Raw genomic sequence first — 12,834 nt, 5'->3', positions numbered from 1 at the left:
AAAGTTTGTATCCAATTATTAGAAACTATGAAGAGCACAAATAAAAAGAATGGGAGGGAATTTTCTATGAATTAATATCAAAAATCATCCACAAACTAAAACACACAAGTCTCCAAATTAAAGGAACTCACTGACACCAGCACTCTCCCTTTGTGCAAAAAGCTTTGTGATATAATTCCACCAAATCGTGGTTAAAACAGCAAACAAACCCTCAGAGCGTATCCTGTGTTTGGTTCAATGGAGGGGAGCAGTCTGGCTGGCAATAGAGACAGTCCAATTGAGTTCATGGTGTTGTGTCTTGTGTTTATCATTTGACATTATAAAATAACTGTGATTCCATGGAACTTGATCATCTTCCTAATAGTCACATTTCATGGTTATAAATATCCTACAGAATAGATATACCATATTTTATATAACCCTTCCACTATAATTAGACTTTAATGTTGTTTCCAGTCTTTTACTGTTTTTTACTGTTCTAAATCATAGCTATACAGCTATCTTAATGCCCACATTTAAATTTTTAAATTTTTAGGTTATTTTCTTAGGATGGATAGCCTAAAACTGTAAAGATGGGAGTAAGCTTCATTTTTATTTCCATTATCAAAAACGACTTATACGGCTAAGCACCTACAGCGTATACCAGAGCTGGCGGGCTCAAATCCAGCCCAGGCCTGCCAAACAACAATGACAACTACAACCAAAAAAAAAAAAAAAAAAAAAGCCAGGCGTTGTGGCGGGCGCCTATAGTCTCAGCTACTTGGGAGGCTGAGGCAAGAGAATTGCTTAAGCCCAGGATTTGGAGGTTGCTGTGAGCTGTGACGCCACGGCACTCTACCCAGGGTGACAGCTTGAGGCTCTGTCTCAAAAAAAAAAAGACTTATACAACTATTATACTGATTCCTAATGCATCCAGGCATACATATACATACTTCCACACTCACTAGCATTATATATTTTTATTGAAATTATTTTTTGCTGACTTAGGAAGAAATACTTGTGTATATTTTCTGTATGTATTTGTTCATAACAATTTTGTTTTAATGAATTATCTGCTTGTGTCACTTCTTTATCCATTAAGTGCTTAGTGCTTTTCTTATTACTTTGTAGAATTTCTCTATATTAACTCATTGTCAGTCACTTATGGCCTTATAGTTTGAATACCTAACAAAGTATTGACTGCTTAATAATGTTTAATGTCATCTCTGTGGTATCATACTTAAGAAGTTCAAAGATGAAATAAAAGGCCAAAATAAAGGTAGGTGTGAGCACCACACTTGTCCTTACAACTTTTAATAAACCAGTTGACTATTCTCAACCAAGTTTCGTACCTTTTTAGTAGTTTTAGACTCTTGCAAAATTGTGGCTTTTGTATCTGTTGTTGATTTATTTCTTGAGTATTCATAGAAGTCTGTATGTTTTATGGGATATAGAAACAGCAATGTCCACCAGTGATATCTTGAGATTCAGAGATAATACTAGCCATCTGAGAAGAAGGGTTTTAATTTGCTATTGTTGATTTCCAGTGGAATCCTGAGGCCCGTCCTGCTATTGCTGAGTAACCAAGCATTCCATAACTACATGGCCTGATATAGCAATCATTTACTGCTGTTCACATGCAGGGGGGTTCAGTGGACCAGGGCTGGGCTTTGCCTCTCACTGTGGGCCTGTGGACCAGCTGAGAGGCTCCACTTTAGGCTGCAAATGAGTGGGGCAGCTTTCTACCATTTGAAGTTCATCCTCCCTATCTCAGATGTGTCCTTCTCAGGGCAAATGCCAGAGCTGCAAGGCAGGGAGAGGAAATGCAGAGCAGGCAGCATGACTGAGCCTAAGATCGAGCCCCACTCACAGTGAGGCTGCAACAAGAATGTTAATGCAGAGAATGGCAAAGAAGCGGGGCCAGTAACACCCTCGGGGCAAATGATACCATCAGCTCCCAAGCAAGAGAGGAGAAACGAGTGAAGAGGGAGCCACAAGACCAAGGGAAGATTGCAATTTGAGGGAGTGGAAAAGTTTTAGATAAACCCTCTGGAAACCACGAGGCCTATGGGAGAACACATAGGGTTTCTGCTGTCATCTAAGCAAGGAAATCAGACAATAATTTCATACAGTTTCTAACTTCTTCCCAGTCTAGGACCCTGTAGTGAAGAGTGCTGCAAACTTTCAGGCCATGTGTTTATCTTTGAGGACTCCAAGGAGGCAGGCGACTGAGAGGATAAGACTCACTCTGTCTTCATTCCTGAGGAAGAAGGACTTTAAAGAAGCCAGGCTGTGGAGACTGGTTGACAGCATCCTCTTTCCATATGGCTTCTGTTCTCAGGCCGCTGGCCTCGATTGGCTACTTAGGGAGGGTAAGAACCCCATGCAGCCCGGGCTACCCACTGTCCTTTTTCTTTTCCTCCTGGTGATATATCCCTAGAAGGCTTTGGTGGGAGGGAGGAAGATTTGTGTGAAGGATCTGTGTGAAGGTGGAGGAAGGGAGTAGATTCTCAAAGTTCCGGTATAATTTGATTTCCCCCTCTTTATGTTACTTCCCGTTCTTCTAAAGCCAGACCCAGAGAAGCCAGTCAGGGAACCAGCTTTTGGGGGGTAAGAAACAGCATACTTTTCAGTCAGGATGGGGGTAGTTTCTGATTTCCCCACATTCCTCCATGAAGTTTAAATCCATTTTTCTTCCCAACTGTAAATTATACTTGTTTGTCAGCATTTACTTTAAACCATTTGAAAACAAGATTTGACATATTATAAGCTTTTCCCAAAATATGTAAATTTGTTAATTGTCATAATTATTTGAAAGCCCCACTTAGTAGAAATTTGAAGTAATTCAAGAGCTGTCTATATTCTCACTCCACTTCACCAGCACAATGCATTTCAAATCCTCAGCCCAGTTTAAGGAACTGACTATATCTAATTTGTCTGTTTAAACATCCCCAAACTCATGAATCCACGAAAGACCTAAATTCCCTTGGGGAAGAGAATGCTCTCGTAAGTTTATCATAAGTAATAACATGATATCCAGCACAGCAGTTGCAATTAGGATTACTATTTGGTTCCATATTTTGATTTCATATTAAATATATTCTTGGCTGGAATTCTTCAGCTTTGCGGGGATCAGACTGGTGAATTAGAGGGGAATGAAACAGAGGCCACCGAACCTGCATCCATTAGATCTCAGAGTGGGACTAACCTTTCCAGTCCACTGGGATGAAATGTTTTGTTTATCTTGGTATGAGTAGCAAGGCGGTGTGAACTTTTAGGAGTTTGCACTTAGTCTTTCTGACTATAGGACTTCTTACTGTATAGGCTGGGGAATGAATGTGTGTGAGAGTTCTGCCAAATGCTAGGTATGTCTCTTCTAATAACAAAGCTGGTAAGCAGGGAAATGACCACTGGTTCCACTGAGAAGTGGCTCTGGGCCAATGTTCCATTTGTTGCATGAGTCTCGTGAGCCCCTGCACTACTGGGATGCCATGTTGGTGCTCTGAAACCCAGGGCATGGGCATCAACTCAAAAAATGCATCTAATGGCTCTTGAAAGATCTAGGTAAAAACCAAACATCTCTTCGGGGAAAGACTGGAGAACTAACTGCTGTATGTACTTGCCATGGTGTTGCTGATCCTTCCTCCTGAGAACCTTGCCTCTCCTTCAGTTAGTTGTTCTGAAGCAGAGAGCCAAAAACTGAGCAAGAGATTATGACTTTCTACAGAGATGGTTGACTTTACCCTTCTACTCAATCACTCCTGATCTCTTGATTATGTATCTATACTTGACTATCATCCCTACACTGACAACCTCTTTAAGTTGACCTAATTTTCATAATTAGTATGTACCACATGTACTCAATGGATGTTCCTTATGTTAACCACCTCTGTGTGTTGACCAGTTTGTTACAGTTGCTTGAATGGGCAACTTACAAAGTTCTACTCTAAAAAACAGTACTCTGGGGGGCGGTGCCTGTGGCTCAGTGAATAGGGCACTGGCCCCATATACCAAGGGTGGTGGGTTCAAACTCGGCCTTGGCCAAACTGCAACAACAACAACAACAAAAAAAAATAGCTGGGCATTGTGGCAGATGCCTGTAGTCCCAGCTACTCGGGAGGCTGAGGCAAGAGAATAGCCTAAGCCCAAGAGCCGGAGATTCCTGTGAGCTGTAATGCCACAGCACTCTACCAAGGACGACAAAGTGAGACTGTCTCTAAAACAAACAAACAAACAAACAACAACAACAACAAAAAAAACAGTACTTTGGTTGGCCATCAATCTTGTCCCTAGGAATATCACATTATGGCTATCTTTGATACCTGCAGGCTACCATTCTGACCTTGTTGCCCATTATCATAATTATACCCACCTTGATTCAGATAATCAAGGACTGCCACTTCACCTCTGTTTTTCCACCATTCCATTAATATTAGGGACCCACTACTGTAACCACACATCCTTCCACCAGCACTGGCTTACAAAAGACACCTACTGGCTGGGATCCTCAGTGGTGATGCCTCCCCCTCCATCCCCCCACCAATGCATTTCCTATCACCTGGCTAAATGGATTGACCTCTGGGTCCTCTTGAGCCAGGGTATCCAACCTTCCCCCTCTTCCTTTCTTTTTCATTGGAAGAATAAGAGTTGTCTTGGGTCACACATTAAATAAACACAAAGAGCTAGTTAGCACAAAAAAAGGTCTATACACACTTTTTGTGACATCCCAACATCACAGATAAGCAAAAAAAGTCCCCACAAAATCAGCACATAGCCCAGGTTGCAGGTTGGACACCCCTGCTCTTGAGAAGTTGGTCAACTAGTAGTACTCTTGTCTTATACAGCAGATTCAATCCAGTGTATCCACTTCTAAGCTTTCTGATACCTTCCTCCATCATTTGCTACAATAGTTCTTGCATTTCTATTTCATTGTGTAGGTCTTTACTTTTTCCAACCTTCCAAAAGCTTTCCCAGCAAGAATTCTGAGTCATCTCCTAACCCTTGCGAGGGGATTAACATATGGCAGGAGTGGAGTGCCCACATATTCACCAGCTTTCCCCTAACAAGCTTATACTCTGTTCGCCTTGGTCAAGCACTTTTAGAGTCTTCTTTCAGACGTACTCTCCTAGCTTCTGCCAGTACATTTTCTCTAGTTCCTAAGGCTTCTTTGACATATAATATCTTCCTTTTGGCAGGCCCAGAACTTTTCTGACTGAGCGATAGGGCTTTGATGCTAGTTATGGGTCAGGTGGCAAGTAAGGGAGGTGAGGCCATATCCTAAGAAGGACCATTTATTGCCTTATATGGCCTTATTTGAAGTCTTTTTATGGGCTTCAAGCAAAATGGGGGATGGAGGACTCTATCTTCAATAATAAGGAATAGGCCACTTCTTCAGGATCAGAGGATTTGGGGGAAATAAAAGTTGGAAGTCTGTCTATGCAGAGATATCCCTATTCCAAGTTTCAAGGTCACATTCTATCGAGGCCCTGACACTGGCTGAAGAGACTTGCCTAGGCTAAGAACTGCCTTCTCAGAGCTTTGCACTATTGCAATCAAGTTCTGTGAGCTGTTTCTGCTCCCACCCCACCCCACTTGGAGGACATGAACCCTGTGACTCTGCTGTTTTGCTTTAAATTTTTGACTAAATGATATGAGCCTGTAATTTTCTCTCTTCAACTATTCATTCAATTCCAGAGAACTCATAATTACTATTTTCCCTCATTTCTCAAATGCCTGGGACCTTGCATCAGATAGTTCATCGCTTTCCACCTAAATCCCATCCTAAGGCATCGCAAAGGGAAACCTGAACAACCACTCTGTGCAGCATACAGAGATTATCAAAGCGCCACCTACCTCCATCAGTGGGGTCCTTGTGGTCATCCAGCCAGAAGTAAACCAACTGTAAAATCTCATCCAGATGGTCACCTGCCTAAGATTACCACCAAGGCCAGTTGTCTCAACATTGCTGACTGGTCTCAAGTTATCCAATAACATGGATAGTTTCTGCAAAAAATTGCCAGTCCACAATGTGTTAACATGGCCGCTGTTCCCTGATTCATTTCTTCCAGTCTCAATACCCAGTCGCCCAAATTCAGCCTGTTTTATTCTTTCCCCGCCTCATCTCTCAGCTGCTTATAATAAAGAATCACTTAGTGCCTCTAACATCTTAACACATTGTTGACCAGCAATTTTATGCAGAAACTATCCGTATTACTGGGTAACTAGGGACCTGTCAGCAATGTGTTAAGTTGGGTTCCTGAGCATGGAGGACTGAGATAAAGATTCCTTTAAGTGATTGGAAAGTGCTTCCAGGATGAAAGGAGTGAAGGACGTGGGCTAGGACAGGAGTAGAATGCTTAAACAGGTGTGTGTTCAAAGACTAGTTTTGGTTTAATCTTACAAAAAGGCTCAAGTTGCACTACATACTAATTCCACCTTGAGTCAAAGGGTCCAGCTTTTTGTACCACTAATTCTGTTACCACTGGCTGATATCTGTCCTGGCAGGTAGGGGTGTTTCCTTCTAGGCAAGGAAGCTTCTGTTTGGCTGAGGGCTCAATTCTGCTGGAGGGCAGCTGTGACTTGTTAACATAAACAGCAGCCAAAGCATGAGTGCAGTGTGGCTTGTAAAGAGGATCCGGGTGGGCTCAAAGCAAATCCATTACCCTAACATTTAATGAGTGCATGCTACCTATGCTAAGTGCCTTTTATTGACTATTTCATTTAAACATCACAGCAATTCCATGACAGAGGTATTATGATTATCTCTGTTTCACAGATGAGGAAAATTAACCTTGACAATTCGTATGACTTTCTCATAGTTACACAATTAGGGTCTATTTCAGGTGTAATAAGCGTATAAGTAAGAAGGAATACCTCAACTATGTATTTGCAAAGTAGGTGCATGCAAAACCTATTTATGCTCATATCTTTGGTGGCTTAAAGAGACTTTGGAGTTAGCCAATTGGATTCAAACCCTGGGTTTTAAGTGATTTACAATAATATTGCTCTTCAAATGTAAATGTGAATCTCATTCCTTATATTTTATTGATCTTATGTTGGTTTTATGTATGTTTGTGTGTGTGTATCAACTCAGTTACTGGTAATATTCTATTAATTCACACACTATATTTCCCAACTCCTCTGGATAATCAGTGTCAAAAATTACTAATAAATTCTCCCTAAGTAGTAAAAACCCCAGAAAGCCAATATGTATGGAATTAATAATAATTTAGTTGGCTTTTAGCTGTGTGTTAAGAGCTTTTCATCCATTTTCTCATTATGAAGTTCTAGCATCTTTTCCCATAATTCAGACAAGAAAATTGAGCCCCAACGGACTTTGTTATTTTGCTTCAAATCACAGAACTAGAAAGAGATGGGTCTGAGAATTAAGCTAAAATGACCATGTGACATCATGTGACAACAAATGACACATCTTAGATTCATATATAGAGAGATAATCAGCATACAGATGTCAATACAGATGAAGAAAATTTTCCACCTTCTCAACTCTTTCACATGAGCCAAACCTGAAGGCTATGAAAGAGACGGAAAATTTCAAAAAACATTCCTTCATCCAATGCATCACTGAGCTGGAGAACATTTCTGAGACAAGAAGCAAGAATCATTAATAATGATTTGCTAAAATAAAAAGTATTTTTCTAGAGGCAGTGCCCTGAGCTGACATGGAATTGAGTGGCTCTGACTCCATGGCTTGAATGAGATCATCAGACTGGGTTCTCTGGCCTCGAGGAGAATGAGATTTTGTGCAAGGGTTGGTGTACCTATTACCATGGAAACCATGCCGGCCACTTGCTCTGGAGGCTGGCTTCCCCAGAATGCTCTCCCTACTCACCACCTCCTACCCCTAATGAAGAAGTCATTTGCAGAATCCCACCAGGCCCCGTTTCCTGGGGTAAATGTAGGATAATATTTAGAAATAAACTTATCCTACATCAAGCACACAAAGTAAATTCAGTGTGAGTTTAAAATGACATGCTTTTCTTCCAGAGGCTTAAGAGGCTTGGACCCCCCTGGGTTACTCGCAGAGTTAGGCTTTTTTTGGAATTGTAAAATACCTTAGGCCTTTTCTCTGAAGCAGTACCACCCTCCCAGCCCCCAGCACCACCACCACCCCACCCCCGTGAAGCCTGAGGTCCAAGGGCATGCCACCCTTCCTCAGAGATACGGGCCAGAGGGTTGACATATGTTAACAACATATTGTCAGAGGTCTATAGGTGCTCTGCCCTGAGGGAAAGACACAGTCGTTACTTCATACTGAGTAAACTGAGTGAATGCTTGAAGATAGTCTTCTATTAACTCTGTTCCCCTATAGCTGTTTTTGTCTTTGTGCCCTGCTCGGAAAACTAGTCACTGTTTAGAGGAAGGGATTTACTACACTAGTGGTTGCATTGATATGATAAATATTTCCTTTCAAGTTAAAATTCAGCTAATAGATAATGGATTAGGTGTGTGCGTGACTGGAAGAGTATAAAACTTAAACTTGGAATAAAGAACTTTGCTATATGCCATCCCACGGTGTATAGTCTGTTTCTTGACTTAATAATTACAGGAGCGAGTTTACACCTACAGCAAAGCTGCTGCTCGTTGGAGTCTCGGGTCATGCAACAGTAACTCTTAAAAGGGAAGCAAAACTTTCCCACTGTTGGCAGAAGCCCATTGCTGTTATCCTCAGAGAAATTAGCCTTTCTAGGCATCAATTTCTTCATTTGTGAAATAAGAATAACCCACTCCTTTGAGTTGTTATGGGGATAAAATCGATATATGTACAGGCAGCACCTATGGCTCAAGGTGTAGGGCGCCAGCCACATACACCCAGGCTGGCCAGTTCGAACCCCACTCAGACCAGCTAAATAACAATGACAACTGCAATAAAAAAAATAGCCAGGCGTTATGGTGGGCGCCTTTAGTCCCAGCTACTTGGTAGTCTGAGGCAAGAGAATCACTTAAGCCCAAAAATTTGAGGTTGCTGTGAGCTGTGACTCCAGGGTACTCTACTGAGGGTGACAAAGTGAGACTTTGTCTCAAAAAAACAAACAAAAAACATATATATATACATATGTATGGATTTATATGTATGCACAGATGTATATGTACATACATATATGGTTTTATATATGTATGTACAAAAAATTTCTAAATAAATTCAGATATACTTTCCATACTTCACCCTATAAAAGTAGAAAGAACTGGGTGGGGGGGAGTTACTACTGTGTTCAAAACTCTTGTTGGCTCTCTATGACGCAGGTGATTAAGAGCAAGCCCTGTCTAGTGTTCAAAACCTCCCACAGTCTGCTCCAAATCCCCTTCTCAGCCACCCTCCCCATGATTCTCCATCTCTCACTAGTCACTGGACATGATCCCCGCTCGCCTGCCTCCATGCTTTCTCATCGCCTCTCTGCGTGCACTAGCCTCTCTAAATTTCTCTTAAATCTTCTCTATCACTTTAGTCTCAGATACTCTGGAAATTCTAATCTATGCAAATCAAATTTCAGTAATAGCGATGGGCGATTGTATTTCATTCCTTTGCTTCAAATCACCTTATCATTTTCTGTAGATAAAATTCCAGTTTAAGAGCGTTCCTTAACATTATCAAACCATCATGTATAACTTGATGAATTTTCTTTTTTTTTCCTTTAAAATATTATAGGTACATAGTTGTATATCTGTATAGGGTACATGTGATACAATGTACAATATGATTTAATCAATCAGGATAATTGGGGTATCTAATACCCCAGGCATTTATCATTTCTTTGTGTTAGGAACATTCTTACTTTAAAGCATAGCATAACTTATTGTTGATTATAGGCACTTTGTTATGCTATCAAATATTGTTTAATATAACTATATTTTTGCACTCATTAACCATGCCCAAATTATCTAACCACCCCCCACTACCCATCGCAGCCACTGGTAACCATCATTCTACTCTCTGTCTCCAAGAGATCAATTGTCTTTACTATTTAGCTCACACATATAAGTAAGAACATGTGAGATTTATCTTTCTGTGCTTGGTTTAACATAATGTTCTCCAGTTCCATCCATGTGGCAGCAAATGTCAAGATTTCATTATTTGTGTGTCAACATAATATTCCATTGAGTATATATACCACAATTTTTTTATCCATTCATCCATTGATGGACATTTAGGCTGATTCCAAATCTTGGCTATTGTGAATAGTGCTGCGTTAAACACGGAAGTGCGGATATCTTTTTGATATATTGATTTTCCCTCCTTTGGATATATACCCAGCAGTGGATTTGCTGAGTTATAGGGTAGTTCTATTTCCAGTTTTTTTAGAAAACCTCATACTATTCTTCATAATGGCACATTAATTTAATTTACATTCCCATCAACAATGTACAAGAATTCACCTTTCTCCACACCCTTGCCAGCAATTGTTACTGCCTATCTTTTTGATAGAAGCCTTTTAACTGGGATGAGTTGATATCTTCCTATAGTTTTGATTTGCATTTCTCTGATGACTAACAATGTTGAGTGTTTACTCACATACCTGTTAAACATTGATATATCTTATTTTGAGAAATGTTTATTCAGATCCTTTGCCCAATTTTAATTGACTTATTTTATTTCTTCCTATTGAGTTGTTTGAGCTCCTAATATACTTATTAATCCCTTTTCGGATGGGTAATTTGCAAATATTTCCTGGCAGTCTGTAGGTTGTCTCTTCCGTTTGTTGAATCCTTCCTTTGCTATGCAGAAGCTTCTAGCTTGATGTGATCCCATTTGTCCAATTCTGCTTTGATTGCCTGCACATTAAGGGTATTACTGAAGAAGTCCTCGCCCAGACATATGTCCCAAAACATTTCCCCAATGTTTTCTCTTCGTAGCTTCATAGTTTCAAGTCTTAGATTTAAGTCTTTAATCCATTTTGACTTGATTTTTTTATACTGCAAGTGAGAAGGGTCTAGTTTCATTATTCTGCAAATGGAGATCCAATTGCCCAGCACTGCTTATTGGACAGACTGTTGTTCCTCCCTACCTCATATGCTCTTGGCAACTTTGTCAAAGATAAGTTCACTATAGATGTGTGGATGTATTTCTGGGTTCACTATTGTATTCTATTGGTCTGTGTATCTGTTTTTACACTAGTACCATGCTGTTTTTGTTACTAAAACTCTGTAGTATAATTTGAGGTTAGGTAATATGATTCCTCCAATGTTTCTGTTGTAGTTTTTGTTGTTCAGGATGCTTTGGCTATTCCTGCCTGGGTGGGTTTGTTGGGCAGGCTTTCTGGCTAAGTGGAGCCACTGCTTGATTTTGTGGGCCAGTGTAGGATAATATTTAGAAATAAACATATCCAGGGCGGCGCCTGTGGCTCAGTCGGTAAGGCACCGGCCCCATATACTGAGGGTGGCGGGTTCAAACCCGGCCCCGGCTGAACTGCAACCAAAAAAAATAGCTGGGCGTTGTGGCGGGTGCCTGTTGTCCCAGCTACTTGGGAGGCTGAGGCAAGAGAATCGCTTAAGCTCAGGAGTTGGAGGTTGCTGTGAGCTGTGTGATGTCATGGCACTCTACCAAGGGCCATAAAGTGAGACTCTGTCTCTACAAAAAAAAAAAAGAAAAGAAATAAACATATCCTACATTAGCACACAAAGTGAACTCAGTGTGAGTTTAAAATGGCTTGCTTTTTTTCCAGAGGCTTAAGGGACGTGGGTCCCCCTGGGACACACGCAGAGTTGGCTTGCCTGGAGTTAAAAATCCCACAAGCCCATTCTCTGAAGCTGTGTACTCTGTGAAGCCTGAGATCAAAGGGCATGCCACCCTTCCTCAGAGATACGGGCCAGAGGGTTGACGTATATTAACAACATATTGTCAGAGGTCTATAGGTGCTCTGCCTTGAGGAAAAGACACAGTCGTTACTTCATACTGAGTAAACTGAGTGAATGCTTGAAGATATTCTTCCATTAACTCTGTTCCCCTGTGGCTACTTTCTTCTTTGTGATCTTTATTTAGACCTGCCCAGAGATTAGTCAGTGTCTAGAAGATGTTTACTATAAAAGTGATTGTGTTGATATGGTAACAGGATATTTCCTTTCAAGTTAATTTCAGATAGGTAAAATGAGGTAATGATGAAACTAACAGATAATAGATTTAGTGTGTATGTGACTAGAAAGGTATAAAATCAAAACCCTGAATAAAGAATTTCACTACACGCCATCCCATCCCATGTAGTCTATTTCTTCACTTAATAATTAGAGGAGGGCGTTTACACCCACGGCAAAACTGCTGTTCGTTCACATCTGCGGTCACGCAACAAGCAGGCACATCTAATCCCTACACTTGTCCAAAATGAGCAATTGTGGGCATCTTGCTGGGTGGAGAATGACTGTGGTAGGCTCAGAGGCTGAGTATGTAGACTAGCCATCTAGGAACTCAAGCTAGGTGCAACTTCTTACCACGCTTCTGAAGATAATCAGCTCAGCTTTGTGGGTAGGCTATGAAGTTGACTGATACCTCTCACTGAGTGCCCCAGCTGGCAGGAACACAGAGGTACCACCAAGATCTGTGTGCTGGTCACTGACTTCTGCCTCCTTTTTTGTTTCCACCTGACCCTGTGTTGTCTAGCAGGCTATTACTTCAGGGTGCTCTTCATGATGTTAGATCAGTGGGGTCCTACCCTAGCTCCCTAATGCCAACATGGTCAACTGAATAGCTGTGACCACATTAGATTCCTCATGATGAGCCTTGGTGGACATTTTCATAGGAGGCAAAGAGGAAGCTGGGGACCAAAGGGAATTTCAAATAGTCAAGCTAGGACCAAACTGGCAGGAAGCATATATGTATACAGATAGGCCTTCAAGATGGAAATG

This window comes from Nycticebus coucang, chromosome 10, assembly GCF_027406575.1.
Source record: "Nycticebus coucang isolate mNycCou1 chromosome 10, mNycCou1.pri, whole genome shotgun sequence".
NCBI classification, from domain to species: Eukaryota; Metazoa; Chordata; class Mammalia; order Primates; family Lorisidae; genus Nycticebus; species Nycticebus coucang.
The sequence above is the reverse complement of the archived record's forward strand: the minus strand, read 5'-3'. Positions refer to the sequence as shown.